The sequence below is a fragment of the Mytilus edulis genome, chromosome 9, assembly GCF_963676685.1.
Source record: "Mytilus edulis chromosome 9, xbMytEdul2.2, whole genome shotgun sequence".
Lineage (NCBI taxonomy): Eukaryota > Metazoa > Mollusca > Bivalvia > Mytilida > Mytilidae > Mytilus > Mytilus edulis.
Window position 1 is genome coordinate 38,385,067 of NC_092352.1, and position 22,240 is coordinate 38,407,306.

At 30.5% G+C, this 22,240-nt stretch overlaps 1 protein-coding gene across 7 annotated transcripts in view; it reads right to left on the bottom strand.

Moving 5' to 3' along the window:
- The window catches only part of LOC139489703 (zinc finger MIZ domain-containing protein 1-like), a 210,228-nt gene that overhangs the window by 99,387 nt on the left and 88,601 nt on the right, over positions 1 to 22,240 (bottom strand). For all 7 annotated transcript variants that reach the window (XM_071276417.1, XM_071276425.1, XM_071276418.1 and 4 more), the window contains one exon: positions 3,250 to 3,388. The gene's annotated coding sequence lies outside the window, so the exon portion shown is untranslated. The remainder of the gene's footprint in view (positions 1 to 3,249; positions 3,389 to 22,240) is intronic.

The following is a 22,240-nucleotide window of genomic DNA, read 5'->3' on the forward strand; positions in this document are numbered from 1 at the left end:
GTATTCATAAGACTGAGAATTTGTTAATTTTCATCATAAAAAACTGAATGCATGCATTTGTCAAACAAGCTAACAATAAGGTTGTCAGATAAATCATCTTTCAGTCACAATAGTAAACTTTTAACACAGAAACTTTATATGCCTGCAAGGTTTTTCTTTGTCAAATGAAATCTCATTGATGTTTTTGTAAAGATAAACTATGCAATCTTGTAAGAAATATTTAAATTCAATGAAGAATAAGTTACCACTTTCTCAATTACATTATGTTAAATGCAAAATATTCGTCAGAGTCAGGTTTTCCATAATAATGTTTTGTTAGATGGAAAATTACACCTTTTAATAAACATTTTACAATGTAATAAACGGTTTGAATTCAAAACATGAAACCCATTGAATTAAAAAATATAAATTATCTCCCCTTTTTATACCCTCTTAAATTTCAATATTTTCAAATAAAAGTACAACTAAAGAATACACAAATCTTCAAAAGATTAAATAATTTGTTTATGCCTTGAAATAACTTGTCTAAATAAGTTTCAATATTTAAAGGTTAAAGGCCGTGATCATTTGTACAACAAGAAACAGTTTAAGAAATATTTAAGTAGTTTATATGGTAGGATATATCATACATGTATGTAAAAGGTTTTTACGTAAGAAAACAACATGAGTTTGATGACTTTTCTCAGCAAGATAATACTAAGTGTCCAGCTTGAACAGATATAAATTTATTGTAATCCTTTATAAAAATCAGTACCACTCCAATGAAAAATGCAAATACTGTAGCTTCGTTAATATTCGTGGGATACCAATTTTCATGTATTTTTGTATAAAATGGTAAACCCCAGATTTAGACATTCAACAAAGTACAAATCATCTTAAGGCCTATATACAGACTTTTAAAATCAAGTATCCATCTTTTTTTTTAATTTTCACTCAATCAATGAAAATTGGTTGCTTGGAAAATGTTCACAGTAACTGAGATTTAAGGGGAAATAACTCCATAAATAGGAAGGCTTGATACTTCGGATCAATGTCTTTGATGCATATGACCATCAAACTTCTTCCACAAAATTTGAGATGGATGACAACATAGATTAAAAGATAATAAAAATAAAATTCATTTTTTCTGATGTTCTAGTTGGTAAATAGACCAAAAAATATTGTTTTTATGACAATTGACAATACAGACAATAAACTATAAATGAAACCAAAACATAAGGTGTAACAGTAAATTATATTACTTCAAGAAAAATACAAAAATTACAATCAACATGTTTTTTTTTACATTGCTTTTCTTCTGTTATGTAGGCCTGATCTTCCAGCAGGGTCAGCAATATCCCATGAGGGTCATCTTTCTTCTTTATAATCCCAATCTGTTTTATATCAATTATATGGTCATTTTTATAAATTTTCTGTTTACAAAACTTTTGAATTTTTCGAAAAACTAAGGATTTTCTTACCCCAGGAGTAGATTACCTTAGCCGTATTTGGCACAACTTTTGGGAATTTTGGGTCCTCAATGCTCTTCAACTTTGTATTTGTTTGACTTTTTAACTATTTTGATCTGAGCGTCACTGATGAGTCTTATGTAGATGAAACGTGCGTCTGGCGTATAAAATTATAATCCTGGTACTTTTGATAACTATTATATTTACTTCATCTTTAACCTTTTTTGTTCTTGAAGACACCTCTTTCTATTACCGTGTGAATTCAGGAAAAAATCACTGTTGCCCTTTTTTCCTCTTGTCAATTCTATATCCTTTATTAGACAGTTGTCTACTTTTTTCTCCATACAATTTTTTTAGTTGAGAAATGAAAAATGAAGTTCAAACTTAAATACAGATGAAATATTTGTCTTTGGTTCAAGGGAATTTTAATGCAGAATGGAACGGTTTGAATATTTGGTGATCTAAAAATTAAAAAAAAAAAACCCAAGCCAGGATACCATTGCAACTCTAGTTTGAGACTTTGAAGCAGCTGTCAGATGAAGAACAACAATAAAAGCACTGTCCCTGTGATATATTGGTAATTTCTCAGTATTATGTGAACATTTCGTTTCCAAGCATTTACACCATCTGCTTTGATTTAAAAAAAAAAAGATCTAAATCAAAATTGTGGAAATTTAAATTTTCTGCAAAAGTGCAAAATATGATAAAAAGTACCCTCTACTATGAATTGCTGTCTCATTGATATATACCCCATGAATCCCAAAAGACCTTTGATTTAGTTATACAAAAATCTAAAATTTCAAATATGATCAGGAAAAGTTTTCAATTTTAAAAGCAATTAGATGTTAGAATTATTTTGTTGTAAGAAAGGGGTTAAACAGTAGGTCGAAGGAAATTATATATCTCACTAAGATTTTCCTGAACATATTTCCCTAAGTTTTCTTATTGATACAAATCTTTATTTTTCAAAATGGTAAAAAATGAAAATTGATGACAAGCAACTTTTTAATTTTAAATACATTACTTACAGTACATAATAGTAACATGAAAAACATGATTGTTTAACAAGTTTATAAGCCGCAAAGTACAAATATTGGGTAATAGAAAAAAGTCCCGTAATTTACTTATATAAAAACAACAATTTATATAACTAATCATGTACTTCTGCATCAATAGTTTTTATCTACTTATAAAATTTCCCTAAACTGTACAAGTAGTACTTGATAAGAGTTCAAATCAAACAGGATACTTTAAATAATCAAAAATGAAGCAAAATACAAAGTCTTATAATTAGGAGGGGGAAATCAGAATATTTTTTTTTTATTAATTTTTTTTTTTAATTCAAATTTTTTTTAATAATAAAAACACCCCTTTTGCTAATATAAATCAACATTTGTGTATAACTATCCGTAAACAAACTACAGAAGCTAATTGATAAACATGTTTATTTGTTTACCAGAAATAAATACACATATTATCCCTGCTTCTTTATTTACACACAGATTTATACTGATTTGTATGTGCATGAGGTATTATCAAATCAAACAAGCCAAATAACAATGCTGACACCTTAGTAATAAAACAATTTAACAAGTACTAAGTTATGTTTAAACACCTTTCAGCCTTGTCACCTGTGTTTTTATACACATATCATATGATTGACTTGAATTATCCCATTATTTATTGCTAATATTAATAACTACCCTTCAACACTTTCATTATTTAATTAGACAACCATGATTAAGTAATGGTGCCAATTGGTTAATTATCTAATAACGAGAAACAAACGAGTTATAAATACCTGATTATTTGTTGACCGCTGTTTAGTGGTTGATACCTTGATAAGTCACCTGTGATTGCTATCCATTTCAGTCAAGTGTAACAATAGCCCATCAAACGCTGCACACTTCTTAAACTATCACTCTCCACGATTTAAAAGTCTGTTGAGAAATAGGAAATCGTAAAGTTTTTTAAATACTCGATACAACAGAACAATAATCATACAACTAGTACATTAAAATAATGATGATAGCGATGCACATCAATTGGTGATAACTTTATCAATGCCTTTAGCCATATATTCTCAGTCTTTTTCTCTTGTGACCGTCTCAATAATACTAGTTTCCATCGCTTAGATTATCTTGCCTAAAAATCAATACAAGCCTTTTCAAATAGCATAATTTTCATTGAATGACAATAGTATAATAGAGAGGATGACGTGCTTTGCGGACCTCTCTCGCTATCTGCTACGAGTCCTATTCTGTCGTGTTAACATCATGTCAAATGCAATTTATTACACCCTATTGGGGCAAAGTATTCATGAGCAAAAGTTTTTCACTCATAACATGATACAGTTGCATTGATTAGACATTGAGATACAGACTTAATATTTATTTACACAAGATAATCGGGGAACAAGTTGGAGTTTACCTACACGTCTTAATATTTACACCTGTATTCTACTAACTGCTTTTATAAATATTTAATTGGACACCTTTACTACATAGTCATTTTAAATCGAATGATTAAACATAATATAAATTACAATCACTAAATAAATAAAAAATCACTGGTTATTTAATAATGGGACAATATTCTATAGTTATTATTCATAAACTGTATAAATCATTTATCATTGATCTAAGGGAGGCAATTCTAATTTTGGCAAATTTGTACTTGTTAATGAATGAATACTTTCCAGTTATCATTGACTTATGGAATAAGGAAGAGGTGCAGGGCAGCCAAAAAAATTTTTGGGAACAAAATTTAAAAAATCTTTTTTAACTTTTCCATTTTTGAATTATTTACAAATTGATACTTTTGGCACCCTTTTGATAATCTTGAACCATCTTGTGTGCAGCTTTGCATTATTATTTTTTTTCAAATAAATCTAACATTAACAATGTTTAGGCTCTCATGCAGATGTTTAACCTCACTGCATTCTTTAAATGGCTATGTCCCAGTTAAAAACCTGTTATTCAGAGCTTGCTGATGATTGTGGTTTTCCAAATACGTTTTCTTTTGATTGTCTTAAGCCAAAATCAAGCAGGTTTTTTTTTTTTTTTTTTAAATTGTGTGGCATTTTATCGAACCTTATGGTTTTGATAATTTTTGACAGCCGTACAATGACCTATAGCTGTTTACGTCCTCGTCCTTATGTCCCTAGTGGATATTTATCTCATTTGCAATTATACCACATCTCCTTATTTTCATATACAGTAAACAGATTCAGAGTGTATATGTCTATTATAAATTTAAGTATAGCCAAATATAATCAAAAAGTTATCGTCCTCAGTATATATGTAATTTATTCCCCTGGAGATTAGGGATCTCTCCATCAACTAATTAATTAGACATATTCATATTCAAATTAAACATATACAAATTAAAGCCCTTTGCAGTAATAATTACGAAACGATATACAAACACATTTTTCTTAAAAGTTTTGTTTGATGCACAAATATGCACATTAACAGCACCCCTACTTAAAATGCTCAGTACAAATCATGTAGCCTACAGCAGAGTTATTAATCTTCGATTTAATCTATGCATATGTTGCACATATTAACGATATAGCATAAGTTTACTACTGTATAATATGTTACATAAGGAGAGATAAGTAGTAAGTCTTAAGAGGACTGTTGGATTACATAATATATATATATCACTAGGGAGCTTTTAACGCTGAAAGGTTATAAAAATAATGTAATTTTGGTAGCTAGGAGTAATAGTTTTACAGATATACTCAGTACTTGAGTTTAATAGTGTTCCTTTCGACTTCTTTATTTAATTATCTTTTCGTCTGATATGTTTTAAGATTATTTAATTGAAATCTTCCTTTTCCTCATATTACTTTGTACTTCCTTTTATGAAATTGCCTGTCATATCCTTAATATATATTTTCAAGTTTACAAAATCATTCCAAACATGCATGAAATATTTGCAACTGGACGTTAAGCAACCAACAATCAATCAATCACTCACACTTTTTACAAATGATACTAATTTCAAGGTAACAACACGTTACTTGTACTAATTTGTCAGCTACAAGTCAACCAAAGTTTAGTTTGTTGTACTAATTTGTCTCCGACAAGTCATATAACAACATGTCCTTAGTCCCGATTTGTTACATTTCCCATCTAAATAAATCAAAAAGCTACATACATGTGTGAAACAACCTTCTGACAATATAAACTGATAATATACCATACAAAAGGATAAAAGTAATATGCTTGAAAGAGCAAACAAACAACATATTAATCTTCATAGATATCAATTATTCACTATATCAATAATTAAATTTTATTGATTACACAGCCTTTTAAGGAGTGCCTTAATCCTGATATTCAGATCTGTGTTCTATGCATAATTCACAACTTTTGTTGTAAATAGTTATATTTTTCCACGACAGATAATTCATTTTAGTGTGATGGTATTTTATCTAAGTTATCACCTTTTACAAGGAAATTATGTTTACATGGGTCACTTGAAGAAAGATATCTTGATATACTTTCTATTCATTTGTGATACATTTGACTTGATAATTGAAACTTTTTAACTTTTTTCAAACACATTAACTTTTCTTCATTAATGCAATATGGTCATTGATCTAAGGGAGGTAATTCTAAAGACAGATATCTCTGGTCTTTGTTAGTTTTATGTGTTTATTTTGATTCATTTACATTATTCAGAGTTAAGTATGACATCTGATGATTTTCACTGAACCAATCCACATTTTTGTTTAAGGACCAGCTGAAGTCCCCTCTTAGTGCAGGATTTTCTCAATGTGTTGAAGACCCATTGGTGGTCTTGAGCTGTTTTCTGCTCTATGCTTGAGTTGTTGTCGTTTTGACATATTCCCCATTTTCATGCTCAATTTTATCATTTTTTCAATAGTCTGTGCAGTAAGCTTTTAAGATGCAATCTGTTTACTCCTCAATTCTTAAATAAAACATTTTTTTTAAAGGTTTTTCTACACAAAAGTGAGTATTCAAAAACAATAGAATGATTCAATAAAAGCTAATTACCATGCTGAATATGCATGAAATATTTGCCACTGAACATTTAGCAAGAAAACAATTAATTCAATGTTCAAATGTTTATTCTTGTAACACCTCAACTTTTTCTATACAATTCCTGCTATAGAATGTGTGATATTTTCTACTATATCTTGATTGCAGCATTTCAATTACATTTACGACAAGCACCTTGTAAAACCCAGCTACGATCAGCTTGTTATCTAACATTACACTACACTATCGTGGCAATAAAAATATTGCAGAACAAAATATATAAACAGTAAGAAAAAACATAAGCAACAAGAAGCAATTTATTTTGGTAACAATTGACGTAAAATTGATCTTAGCCAATTTTACCAGTTAACCACCCAGGAAACGGCTGCTATTATTAGTTTAAATTGTTAATAGCTGTTTAACAGTAGAGCAATTGGGTATTTATGAAGATAACCCTTAATCTTCAGATGTTGTACATAAAAACTCATGGTTTCATCAATCGGTAATTATTAACAACACATTCTAAGGGGTGCGCCAATTGATACAAGTAGTCTTGGTTCAATAATTTTTGAACAAAATGATATTTAATTTTTCAGACTAATGTTTCATAAAAAATCTGCTAATAAATATTAATCTTGCTTGTTAATGTGAAAAACATTTAAAGAAAATTTTCCATTGCACATTTTTGTGGTTACTTTTAACTAGGACAGGTTATTTCTCAACAATAAAAACCTCAAATTACAAATGTTAGGTATAGATGATTTAGTATTAACTTGCACCTATTTACTTAACAAATAGTCTGCAATGTTTCAGGTTACATCTTTATTACATCCTATTTTTGATAAACTTTTCATATTTTTTTCATCTGGAAGTATTATAATAAACAGGATATTGAGGTAAATTTCAACGAGAAAGCAACCAAACAGCACTAAATACAAATAGTTAAATGCTTGCAATTTGAAAAATAGTGAAAATATTGTGTACTTTTTTATACAGAAAATGATAACTAAGGTATAATAGACCAAGTTATTTTTGCTTTCTTGATGACTTATCACTAATCTGCATCATGCTTATTTGTATAACTAAAATGATTATTCTGGAAAATTGTCCTTGACCTTGGACATAGTGATCCTTCCACTTATCATACACAATCATATATCTAAGAATAATTACAATCCCTGATGGAGTATTGTTAAAGCGACCACAAAACATTTTCTTAACAAACTTCAGCTGATTTTTTTAAACTATGACCTTGACCGTGGACTAAGTGACCTCAAAATCATTAGACATCTTCCTCTTATATTATTTTGACCATATTTCAGTACAGTTGCAATTCAATATGAAGTATTGGATTAGCATCTAGAAACCATACTTATTGACCAATAAACAGATAGGCAGAAAGGCGGAAGGACTGAAGGACTTATGCACTCAATTCAAGAAGTATACACCAGTGCTTTTAGGTAGTGTTTGATATATAAACAATAAAAAGATACCGACATATAATGTTGGATCAATTAGTAAACAATTCTACTGAATACAGAAGTTAGGTATCAGTGTTGTTTGTTGGTTGTGCTGTCCAATATTTTCAGTAATCCTGTTATCCTATAAATATCTTGCTAGAAAGTACATTGTACACGGAAATGTAAGTAGATAGTATTTTAACAGTCCACAAGAATGAGTTGAGACCAAAGAAACAAAAAAGTAGGATGCTGCAAAAGAATGCACTTGCATATCCAGTATTAGAAAGGCAGGCAGTACCCTAGAAATGAGAAGAAACAGGAAACCATAAATGTGATCAAAAACACTTATACAATCCAGCAAATCAAGGTGCTTTGGAAGGGTAAGCAGGTTAGGTCCAGCTAGAGACACTTGTTACATAAAAAGTATTTAATTCAAATTGTTTTGTACTTGAATTTAATCAAAATAATCATATTTCTAAAATCAAGATATAATTACGTAAAAGAGATGATATACTGTAAACCAACTTATTTTCGCGAGCGATTTATGTTCGCGACTTTCGCGAGGAGAAAAACAACGCGAATAAGTAAATCTTTATTTATCTACATCAAATAAATAAGAAAATCGCGAATTTTAAAAGCCGCGAAATTGACTAGAATTCGTATTTCGCGTAATAAAGTATCCGCGAAAATAAGTTGGTTTACAGTATATACTTTAGCTCCTAGATGGTATTAAAAGCATTCATTTAAAAATGATTTAGTTGATAGCAATACATAGATACACAGTTGTGTCGATTGTTGGACAATTATTAACGTGAATCAATAAAGATCATTTCATTAGATGGAACTCATATTTCTAGAAGTCAAAGGATGGGCTGTAAATCTGTTTGTCTATTTGTAATAATGGATCAATTATTCCACTATGGAATCAACTTTAAAACAATATTGCAATGTGCGGAAGCGAAAGCTGTATCCCTAATCAGATGAGTAGTTCTTAAACAACGGCTAAATCCTCTTTACAAACTCTTAGAATTAATTCAATACATGTTAATAATTATCTTATTTTACTTAAGAACATATCATTGATTTTTGGAGGAAAAAAAACAATTAAGCTGCAGTATTCTATACATTAGAACTGTTTTTTTCACTTTTCTAGAATCAGAACATTTTTATTTGTCTGGAACATTAATCATTGATTTTACTGTTGCAAATCAATTTCATTACGATTTTTTTTTTAAAGAAATTTTCAAAAACAGCCTATAGGTGAAAAGCAAGTTTTTCAGGTGCATTAAACTGCAGTTATATAATGAAATAAACAAAAGAAAATAAGTAACGTTACAAAACTAGATAGTTGGTTTATGTCGATCGGACAGCAACACAACAGCACAATAAAACCAAATCAAATTATTTGTTGCTTGCTTAATTCACAGTGGCAAATATTTCATGCAAACTTTGGAGAAGAACAAACAGTATGAATTATTGCGCAATAATGATACCCTGCTATCAGTATTCAGTAAAGAGGAAGTTAATGGCTGCAAAAACCAATCACATGGTAAAGTATGCTCACAAGAAAGTTGATGACAAAATTTACGAAGACTTCATACTGTAAATGAACACATAAAACTTGACAGCCAATTTCAGGAGGCTCTTATTTATAGTTCCTTTTAGTTTAATAAAGTAGTCAGAGAAGGGAAGAAAGGGTATGAAAAGGTAGTCCCAGAAGAGTTAGAAAGAATTTGATAATGTAGTCCCAAAACGGAAGAAAGGATTTGGCCATGTAGTACCAAAACAGAAGAAAGGATATGACTGAAGTCCCAAAATAGAAGAAAGGATTTGACCATGTAGTACCAGAAGAGAAGAAATGATTTAACCATGTAGTACTAGAAGAGAAAAAATGATTTGACTATGTAGTACTAGAAGAGAAGAACTGATTTAACCATGTAGTACCATAGAGAAGAAAAGATTTGACCATGTAGTACCATAGAGAAGAAAGGATTTGACCATGTTGTACCATAGAGAAGAAAGGATTTGACCATGTAGTACCATAGAGAAGAAAGGATTTGACCATGTAGTACCATAGAGAAGAAAGGATTTGACCATATAGTATCATAAAGAAGAAATGATTTGACCATGTAGTACCATAGAGAAGAAAGGATTTGACCATGTAGTACCAAACAGAAGAAAGGATTTGGCCATGTAGTTCCAGAAGAGAAGGAAGGATTTGACCATGTAGTACCAAAAGAGAAGAAATGATTTAACCATGTAATACCATAGAGAAGAAAGGATTTGACCATATAATGATTTGACCATATAATAATGATTTGACCAGGTTGTGGCATAGAGAAGAAAAGATATGACTATGAAGTCTCAGAAGAGAAGAATGGGGTTCACCATGTAGTCACAGAAGAGAAGAAATTATTTAACCATGCAGACCCAAAACAGAAGAAAGGATTTGACCATGGTATGAGTCCTAAAACAGAAGAAAGGATTTGACCATATATAGTACCAAAACAGAAGAAAGAATTTGACCATATAGTACCAAAACAGAAGAAAGGATATGACTTCAGGAGGCTCTTATTTATAGTTCCTTTTAGTTTAATAAAGTAGTCAGAGAAGGGAAGAAAGGGTATGAAAAGGTAGTCCCAGAAGAGTTAGAAAGAATTTGATAATGTAATCCCAAAACAGAAGAAAGGATTTGAACATGTAGTCCCAAAACAGAAGAAAGGATATGACTGAAGTCCCAAAACAGAAGAAAGAATTTGAACATGTAGTACCAAAACAGAAGAAAGAATTTGACCATGTTGTACCAAAACAGAAGAAAGGATTTGACCATGTAGTACCAAAACAGAAGAAAGGATTTGACCATGTTGTACCAAAACAGAAGAAAGGATTTGACCATGTAGTACCAAAACAGAAGAAAGGATTTGACCATGTAGTACCAAAACAGAAGAAAGGATTTGACCATGCAGTCCCAAAACAGAAGAAAGGATTTGACCATATAGTCCCAAAACAGAAGAAAGGATTTTAACATATAGTACCAAAACAGAAGAAAGAATTTGACCATATATAGTAGTATCAAAATAGAAGAAATAATTTGACCATATAATACCAAAACAGAAGAAAGAGTTTGACCATGAAGTACCAAAACAGAAAAAAGAATTTGACCATGTAGTAACAAAACATTGACCATATATAGTATCAAAATAGAAGAAAGAATTTGACCATATAGTACCAAAACAGAAAAAAAGAGTTTTACAATGAAGTACCAAAACAGAAGAAAAAAATTGACCATGTAGTACCAAAACAGAAGAAAGGATTTGACCATGTACATGTAGTACCAAAACAGAAGAAAATTATTTGACCATACAGTACTACCAAAAACGAAGAAAGGATTTGACCATGTAGTACCAGAACAGAAGAAAGGATTTGACCATGCAGTCCCAAAACAGAAGAAAGGATTTGACCATGAAGTCCCAGTGGTGAAAAACGGATTTGAATGTGCTGTCTGAGAAGAAAGAATTTGAATGTGTAGTCTCAGAAGAGAAGAAAGGATTTGACCATACCATAATGAAGAAAGGATTTGACCATCAAGTTCCATAGAGGAGAAAAGATTTGACTATGTAGTACCAAAGAGAAGAAAGGATTTGAATGTGTAGTACAAAGATAAGAAAGGATTTGACCATGTAGTATCATAGAGAAGAAATATTTTGAATGAGTTGTCTTAAAACAGAAGAAAGGATATGGCCTACTTCTTTGATTCAATGTCAGTCTTAAAATGATGACAGTTCATCTTTGGTTTACAATGTCACTGTCTTAAAATCATGGCAGTTCATTAGTACATGTACTATGTATGATAAAAATACTCATGCTGCTATTTTAGACTAGCTTATTTAAAATACTATGGCAATTCTGTAAACTTGATTACTTTATAAAAAGTCAATATCTAGAACAGGCCTTAAGCATAACAATGGAAAAATTATCCCTACGTCATACAGGTTTCAATTAATAAAAGAAGTATGAGTGTGAAGAGCTAATGAACTAATTTAATACTTAATATAAATATTCACACCATATTGGATGGGAGTTCCTTATTTGTGGGGGCACTGTTTATTATCTTAATAAAGGTGTAGGGTATCACAAAAGTGATAATCTGTGTACTTAATCTTAATTACAGTACAATCCATCTGTTATTTTTACTTATGTCATTACTGGTAGTATACCTTTACCCAGAAATCTCCCCATGTTTATAATGGGCTTTAACTACCAAGATTTCCACCATACATAAACATTTACTGTCAAGGAGTTATGGCCCTTGAAACTGATAAAACTTCCCAGTAAGCACTCCAACTATTCAATTTTACAATTAATCTGACTGATTCTTGTATCATAGCTTAAAATAATCATCACTTATTCAAGTTCCACAGTTTAATGCAGTTTAAAAAAAATGTAAAGGTTATGGTACTTGAAGTTTGAAAATTGGTATGTCTGAGTGAGTTTTCGCAATAATAAGAATTCACATTCTGATATTTGATACATATATATGTATGCAGATTTCTCTAAAATCACAATAATTGTCTATTCTTCAAAAATCACAATAATAAATGCACATAATAATTTCTGAATGTTCGTTACCTTTACCAAGGTTCATAGTGCAAACAAAACTTGAGCTCATCAGTTATATTAAAAAAAAAATAATTATGAAACAAAAACTCAACTCATTAGCAGCAGAAAAATCAAAGACAAATATACATTAAAATTTAATATGGATTAGTCAAAGAAAATTTCCATGATTCTGATATGAAATCAAACAAATAGACTGTAAGACAGACAGACAGACACAAAAGCACAAAGGCATATAAATGTTGTCAATGATTGGCATATGGACATCACTTTCCTGGAAATGCACTAGTAATTAAGGTAAATTAAGATAGACTTAGTTGTAATTCAATCATCTATGAATGTTTTTATTTCTCATAATGACGGGTGGAAATTGGAAATCAATTTTACTTAAAATAAACAATTACAACTTATTTCACACAAAACATAAATCATTGTCTAGAAAAGTAATCTTTTCTGTCTAAGAGAAATAATTAAGATTGCTTCAAGTTGTACGTCCACATACGACAAATATAATTCAATAGTTCCAAATGTGGAATTACACCAATCCTGTTCAATTATATAAGAATATAATGAGTAATCAGGAGTTTTGAAAAAGACAAGATTAACAAGTACAAAAATGGTGCGATACTCAAAGCCATAAAAACATCAATTAGATTAACGCAAAACTGTGATCGCAATGAAAATATACATCTGATCTTGCTTTTGAATAAAAATATCGATGATTAACTGAAACTGATTCACAAAAGGTTCTGTGTTGATTGCTAACAATTTTTCATACATTTTCAATATTGGAAAAATTGTCATGATTTCTATGGTAAACGTCGGGTTTACTTAATTGTGTGGCTCGATCTGTCAGGTTATATCAAAAGACTAATTGTATGAATCTATTAAAGCTTATAACCGTCTTCCGTCTGGAAGAAAGTTTTTAGAAAACATTGGTTAAAGCACATAGACAACTTTGATTAATGGTGCCTAATGATAATGAGTTGATATACTTTATGAAATATTGTTACATCCAGGTGTAAATATATTTACCAGAATTCAAAGAAAAAAGAGTATTTGCAAAATGTGATTATTAAAAAAAAGTCTGGATTCAAATGTTGGTTGGTTGGGTCATACATCTACTAAAGTATTCAAGTAATTTTACATTGTTGACTTTCAATTTTTTGGATTTCATATAAAAAAGAAGATGTGGTATGATTGCCAATGATACAACTCTCCACAAGAGGCCAAATGACACAGAAATTAACAATTAATCATTGTGAGGCCTTCAACAATGAACAAGACCCATGCCGCCTAGTCAGCTGTAAAAGGCCCTGAAATGACAAATGTTAAACAATTTAAACAAGAAAACTAACACAGTTCCTGATGGAGCTTTATCCAGAAAACCCCTTGGGGCCAATCAAGTATATGAATCATGCCCTTTCCAACTCATTACTGAAGTTTGATTTTATGTGCTGCCTTTGCACCACTGTCCCATGGAAGGAGGAAGATAGAGTGTTCACAAACATGTTTAACCTCACCACATTCTTTATGTGCCTAACCCAAGTCAGGAGTTTGTAATTTTAGTGGTTGCAGTTTTGTTGTTTATTGTTTTATCATAAATCAGGCCATTGGTACTCATCTCTTGTCAGGGCCTTTATGGCTGAATATACTGTATAGAATGTACTCAATGTTGAAGGCCATTGGTACTCATCTCTTGTCAGGGCCTTTATGGCTGAATATATTGTATAGAATGTACTCAATGTTGAAGGCCATTTGTACTCATCTCTTGTCAGGGCCTTTATGGCTGAATATACTGTATAGAATGTACTCAATGTTGAAGGCCATTTGTACTCATCTCTTGTCAGGGCCTTTATGGCTGAATATACTGTATAGAATGTACTCAATGTTGAAGGCCATACAGGCTTATTCTAACATCATTTAGACTCTGGTGGATAGTTGTTTCCTTGGTAGTCATACCACATCTCCTTATTTTCTGACCAATTGTTGCTGAAAGTACCAATCCCCGAGTCTAACACTGAATCTAATTTCCTTTTTTGCAGAGAAACTTTAATTGTGATATAAAACAAATCCCTGCCATCCCTTTAACAACATTTAAAATGTGATCTTATTCAATAAGAACAAAATTAATAATTCAGGATTATTTTCAATAAAGCTAAAAAGAAACTCATTAAACTGGTATAAAATATCATCATCTATCTATATATAGAATTCTCTAAAGGATTGAGGTCTTTTGAAACAATAGCTTGTTACACGTTTCACTTTGATAAGGAAGAAATGGTGTAGTAATGTGTACCAGGACATGAGCAAGCCCTCTCTGATGTGGTTAAGACCAGGAAAATCACTGCTAAATATTATCTTGATTTCAAACAGATTTTACCGTTAAAAAGGTGAATATTTTGCCTAGAGAAGTTACGACAAGACAGAAGTGTGAAGTACTCATTGTAGTTAGTCATTTTTTTTCATGCTTAAAGTTATACGCCTTCAAATTTGTTTTCTAATAAACTTTATTTGCCCCAATTAAAAACATATGATTTTTATTATTTTCTGCATCCAGGAGACATGAAATAAAAGAATGTACCTAACATTTTCGTTCTTTATTCGACATTAAACTTAATGATGTTTTTTCCATCTTTTATACATGCAGAAGCATTGACTTAACTATAAAAATTATTCTGTGTAAACAACTTTTATTCCTTTTCTTTTTTTATAGTCAACAGCCACAAATCATAATAGTCTACAGGGTCAAGGAACATTATTTCCATCCTTGTAAAATAAAAAAAAACCTGCTCAATGAAAAAAGCTTATTTGGTGCAACTTTTGATAAATTCTTGAAAAATTCAATTTTTTTGTCAAGGCTTTTCTTACAAAGCTTTGACAGTTATATCTAAATTGGTTAAAAACAGAGACTTTAGTGAAAATTGACTAATCTTTTGAATTTTATCCACATTGAGGCCAAAAATAATTAAGTGCAGGGTTAACAAACATTATGTAAAAAAAAAAATAACATTACATTTACTTTATGTTCCTAGTCTCAAAAAAAAAAAATTGAAAAGTTTTTATTGAATTTATTATGACGTTGAAAAACTCACTGTGATTCCACTTATCTAAGGCAAAAAATTCAAAAACTGAGACAATGATTGCAGACCTATTAAACATCAACAAGGTATAATCACAACTAAATTGAAGGATTATATCTAATGCTACTGTATACGGAAGTGAATATATTGTCCAATCATTTCCAAACAGTCAGATGAGAACTTACAAATGCCTGATATCAAGGTCAATCATTCAATATTCTCAACACTTGTCTTCAAATGACTTGTCATGCCATTAAGAAGTTTGGGTACTTTTTTAAATTCAATTCAAACTCAAATTTTGCTTAAAAAGTAATCACACTGATATTCTAAAGGTATTCCTTAATTAGAAATCCCCACTTTTTTATGATCAGTGCTCTGAATTGGGCCGTATAGTTGGACCTCCAACCTTTATCCTTTGTTAGGAACCCGGGGTTACCCCTTTAAACCAGGTGCTCCGCAGGGCGCAGCTTTATACGACCGCAGAGGTCGAACCCTGAACAGTTGGGGCAAGTATGGACAAAACATTCTAGCGTGATACAGCTCTGAATTTGGATTGTGATAAAATTTTTGACATTACATGGGTTTTTTTTTACACAAAACAAATGTCAAGATTTTACAAATTTTACAATTAAAGATTTCTTCTTCAAACTTTTTAAATCTAAAATTAAATAGTTGACATAGCATAGGTTTCTGACACAGAATGAATGTGGTCTAATGAACTTAAAAGTTTGTTTTTGCCTTTTAGCAATTCACTATGCTGTTGAATATTAATCCTCTCAAAAAAATGTTTGAAGAAATTTTCTTTTTATTTATGAAATCTGAAATGAGAAAAATTTAACCCCCCCCCCCCTTTTTTTCACATCCCCGTTTCCCTTTTTCCAAAACTGATATCAATTCAAATTTCTAATGGTTTGCAACAATAACTACTCTTTTAAATACATCATAAAATATTAAAATGTAAAATAAAGTGCTTCTCTTGAACTGAATTTTAATGTGCGTATTGTTATTCTTTTACTTTTCTACATTGGCTAGAGGTATAGGGGGAGGGTTGAGATCTCATAAACATGTTTAACCCCGCCGCAATTTTGCGCCTGTCCCAAGTCAGGAGCCTCTGGCCTTTGTTAGTCTTGTATGATTTTAAATTTTAGTTTCTTGTGTATAATTCGGAGTTTAGTATGACGTCCATTATCACTGTACTATTATGCATATTTTAGGGGCCAGCTGAAGGACACCTACGGGTGCGGGAATTCTCGCTACATTGAAGACCCATTGGTTGCCTTCGGCTGTTGTTTGCTCTATGGTCGGGTGGTTGTCGCTTTGACATATTCACCATTTCCTTTCTCAATTTTACTTGTTATCACTGAATGGTAAAGATTGGTTGGTAGTAAAAGTGAATATACATTGTTTATTGTATAAAACAATAAAAAAAACTTCATCAGCAACATTTTATATTGGCAAATTTCCAATGAAGTTATTTACATAAAGTTATTGGCAAATAAAAATAGAAAATGACATCATAGTCATGTCTGGCAAATGTCCAACATACATTATCTAAAAACATTTTAGATAAGATAAGGAAATAAGATGTAAAAAAACTGCTTGTTATCACTGAATGGTAAAGATTATTTTAATTTATCAGTTGGTAGTAAAAAGTGAATATACATTGTATATTGTATATAACAAAGATTTAAGTTGATTCTGGACAAAGAAAGATAACTCCAATTAAAAAAAAATCTTGCTATTGCACAATATTTTGCAATTAGATATTTCTTGCTTACTATTCTGGACAAAGAAAGATAACTCTAATTAAAAAAAAATTTGATATTTCACAATATTGTGCAATTAGATATTTCTTGCCATTGCGCAATACTGTGCAATTGAAAAGACTTGCTATTGCACAATACTTAATATAATAATTTTAGATCCTGATTTGGACCAACTTGAAAACTGGGCCCATAATAAAAAATCTAAGTACATTTTTGGATTCAGCATATCAAAGAACTTCAAGATTTCAATTTTTGTTAAAATCAGACTAAGTTTAATTTTGGACCCTTTGGACTTTAGTGTAGACCAATTTGAAAACAGGACCAAAAATGAAGAATCTACATACACAGTTAGATTTGGTATATCAAAGAACCCCATTTATTCAATTTTTGATGAAATCAAACAAAGTTTAATTTTGGACCCCGATTTGGACCAACTTGAAAACTGGGCCAATAATCAAGAATCTAAGTACATTTTTAGATTCAGCATATCAAAGAACCTAACTGATTCATTTTTTGTCAAAATCAAACTAAGTTTAATTTTGGACCCTTTGGACCTTAATGTAGACCAATTTGAAAACGGGACCAAAAGTTAAGAATCTACATACACAGTCATGACAGTTAGATTCAGCATATCAAAGAACCCCAATTATTCAATTTTGATGAAATCAAACAAAAGTTTAATTTTGGACCCTTTGGGCCCCTTATTATGTTGGGACCAAAACTCCCAAAATCAAACCCAACCTTTCTTTTATGGTCATAAACCTTGTGTTTAAATTTCATAGATTTCTATTTACTTATACTAACGTTATGGTGCGAAAACCAAGAAAAATGCTTATTTGGGTCCCTTTTTGGCCCCTAATTCCTAAACTGTTGGGACCTAAACTCCCAAAATCAATACCAACCTTCCTTTTGTAGTCATTAACATTGTATTTAAATTTCATTGATTTCTATTTACTTAAACTAATGTTATTGTGCGAAAACCAAGAATAATGCTTATTTGGGCCCTTTTTTGGCCCCTAATTCCTAAACTGTTGAGACCAAAACTCCCAAAATCAATCCCAACCGTTCTTTTGTGGTCATAAACCTTGTGTCAAAATTTCATAGATTTCTATTAACTTAAACTAAAGTTATAGTGCGAAAACCAAGAAAATGCTTATTTGGGCCCTTTTTGGCCCCTAATTCCTAAAATGTTGGGACCAAAACTCCCAAAATCAATACCAACCTTCCTTTTGTGGTCATAAACCTTGTGTTAAAATTTCATAGATTTCCATTCACTTTTACTAAAGTTAGAGTGCGAAAACTAAAAGTATTCGGACGCCGGACGACGACGACGACGACGCCGACGACGACGACGACGACGACGCCGACGCCAACGTGATAGCAATATACGACGAAAATTTTTTCAAAATTTGCGGTCGTATAAAAATGGCTTGATCCGCCCCTACAATTGCAAAAATGCAGAACACAATTCTAGTCAGCAAGCAACTCAAAATACCAACTTAATTGTTTAGCACTCTTGTAGTTGTAATCTCAATATATCTATTCTAATTTGTGTTGATGGTTTGCTACATCCTTACATCTCCTTTAATTTATTTGAACTGTATAATTGCTGTTTATGTAATTTTCATTCATCATTTCTACATATTAATTAATGAAATGTATTACTTATATTAAAGATAATATAAAAATATGCAACAGGTGTGATATGTCGTTTTCGAACAGTTCAAAAATAGGTAAAAAACATTATAATTATACACAGAACACCTGTCACACATATATCAATATATACAACTTCAATTTTTATCTGAATTATAAATAACAAGAAAACATTTATTTTATAGCTTTTTAACATTTATCAGAAAGAAAATTACACTTAATTGTAGTGTATTTATATTCATATACACTGTTTTTTTTATAAAGACAATGTATGATATCACATATGTAAAACATCTGAAATTGATAAACATGTAAAGGTGACTTTGTGTAATCAAGTTGTTATAAATAATTACACATTTGAAAAATTTGAATAATTCATAATGAATAATCACAGTTGAATATGTTATAATAAATAATCACACAGTTGAATATGTTATAATGAATTGTTAAACAGTGAATATGTTAGGAGTTATTACACAGTTAAATATGTTATAATGAAGCATCTCATAGTTGAATGTGCTATAATGAAAAATCAAACACTTGAATATGTTATAATGCATACCAGTACAGTAGACTGTGTTATAATGAATAACCACACATTTAAATATGAAATAATGATTATCCACACAGTTGCACGAGTTATAATGAAGAATCATACAGTTGAATATGTTATAAAGAGGTATGACACAGTTGAATAAGTTATAATAAATTATTACTCAGTTGAATATGTTATAATGAATAATCACACTGTTGAATATGTTATAAAGAGTTATTACCCATTTGAATATGTTATAATGAGTTGTAAAACAATTGAAAATGTTATGAGGAATCACACAGTTGAATATGCTATAATGAAGAATCCCAGTTGAATATGTAACAATGAATACTAGCACAGTTGAATATGTTATAATGAATATTCACATGGTTAAATATGTTATAATAAATATTAGCACAGTTGAATATGTTATAATGAATATTCACATGGTTAAATATGTTATAATAAATATTAGCACAGTTGAATATGTTATAATGAATATTTACAGTTGAATAAGTTTTAATGAATCCGAGCACAGTTGAGTATGTTATAATGAATATTAGCACAGTTGAATATGTTATAATGAATATTCACATGGTTAAATATGTTATAATAAATATTAGCACAGTTGAATATGTTATAATGAATATTTACAGTTGAATAAGTTTTAATGAATCCGAGCACAGTTGAGTATGTTATAATGAATATTAGCACAGTTGAATATGTTAAAATGAATTAAAACACAGTTGAATATGTTATAAAGAAGAATGGCACAGTTAAATATCCTATAATGAATTATCAAACAGTTGAATATGTTACAATGAAGAAACACACAGTTGAATATGTGATGTTGTAATATCTGCTTGTTTTTGAACCTTTACAGTTGGTTTATAACTAGTTTAATCATGAGAGTAGCATACCTGCAGTGATTACTAGCAATGTGAATTTGGCAGCTTAAATTTAATTGAGGCAGTTCCAGGCTGAAACGATGTGCTTCACTCAGGGCATTCCTGCTTTCTTTACCAATGAATAACTAGCCACCATGGTATAACCAAGTGTGCATACAGTGGTGTTAAACATCAATCAATCAATCAATCAATAAGCCATGACCAAGGAAATTGATGACATCAGCATTGTTTTGTTAATTTGGATGGAACATGGATAATAATGAATATTGTATGAGGAAAAAACTCATCAAAGAAACCAACCGGCTCATGTTTCATTATAAAACACTCACCAGTGAGTCTCAATCAAAAAAACTGAAAAGGCCAAATATAGTATGTTGAAGAGCATTTAAATTTGAATTTCCCAAAGATTTGCCTGTTTACAGCTTAGAAAGACTAAAAGAGGTTAATTATTATCAGATATATTTTGATATGACAATTAGAACGAGTTATAAGAATTATGAACCTCTGTCTGAAATATTTATTATGATATGATGATTAAAAATGTCTTGATAAAATTCAACATATCAACAAGGCATCCATACAAAAATCATTCAAATATTATATGCATGGCTGTTCTTCCATAAGATTCTAGCAGATGAGCGCGAAATTTGTTAGTGAACTTCTATTGTTCAATTGATATGACATTTTAACTATAAAATCCATCATCCATGAAAATCATTTTCAAGTCCAGCTTCTTAAGTATAAAAGAAACATTTTCAGTAATGTATTTAAAACGATATAAAAAAATCGTCTTTTATAGTCAAATACCCTTAAGTGACAGATGTATGTAAAAGGAAATCATGAAATTGATTATAAATTTATGATCTGCCGTGTATAATTACACGAAGACTTGGTTTTTTTCCCTAGCCGTCAGCGATTCTTCAAACGATTGATATAGCACAATATGTTGATAAAAACATTGATTTCAACAATAATTATATCTATTTCAATAACTATGAACAAATTTAGCCATTTTTCTTTTCAAGCTTAATGAGTTTTTAAAACTTTTGGTAAGTGGCTGTTAAGATCACAAGTGACATGCTGAAAACCAATTTGTATGTATTGACCAAAAGATATTGATATACATTTGTAACGAGAGTTTTATATCGAAAACAAAAACAAATTTAAAGAAGTTTATCAGCAGAAAATATAAATTTTATCATGTGGCTGCTCACAATGTCCCTCTGTAATGCTTCTGTTAGTTTCAGAAATAAACAAGGGCACTAACTCCCATAAAAAAAAAAAAAAAAAATGATTTCCATATAAAAGACCAATGGAGTCAGGAGATACAAATATGTAGTAATGATAACCTTTTGAGTGAAGAAACATAGTAATATGTAGGATGCAGGAGTTGGTTTCACAAAAAAACTAACAACTAAGATTGCTTGCAAGTATTCTGAATTGTTTGTGACTTACGGTCAGTCTTAGTCATAAGTTTTTTTGAGAAACCTGACACCTGATGACAATTTGAGTCAGTTGAGATACAATTAGGTAGGATAAAGAAGACTCCTCAAATCAGCTGAGATAAAAATAAGTAGTTTTTCAAAGACCCCTGAATCCTGGTGAGATGCAAATAAGTAAGATTCAGCTATTAAACACTACATATAAAGACTGACAGACAGACAGACAGACAGACAGACGGACAGATCATACAGCTATATATAGATGGATACATAGACAATTACCTATGTTAACAAATCACAGTCTCAAATGCTT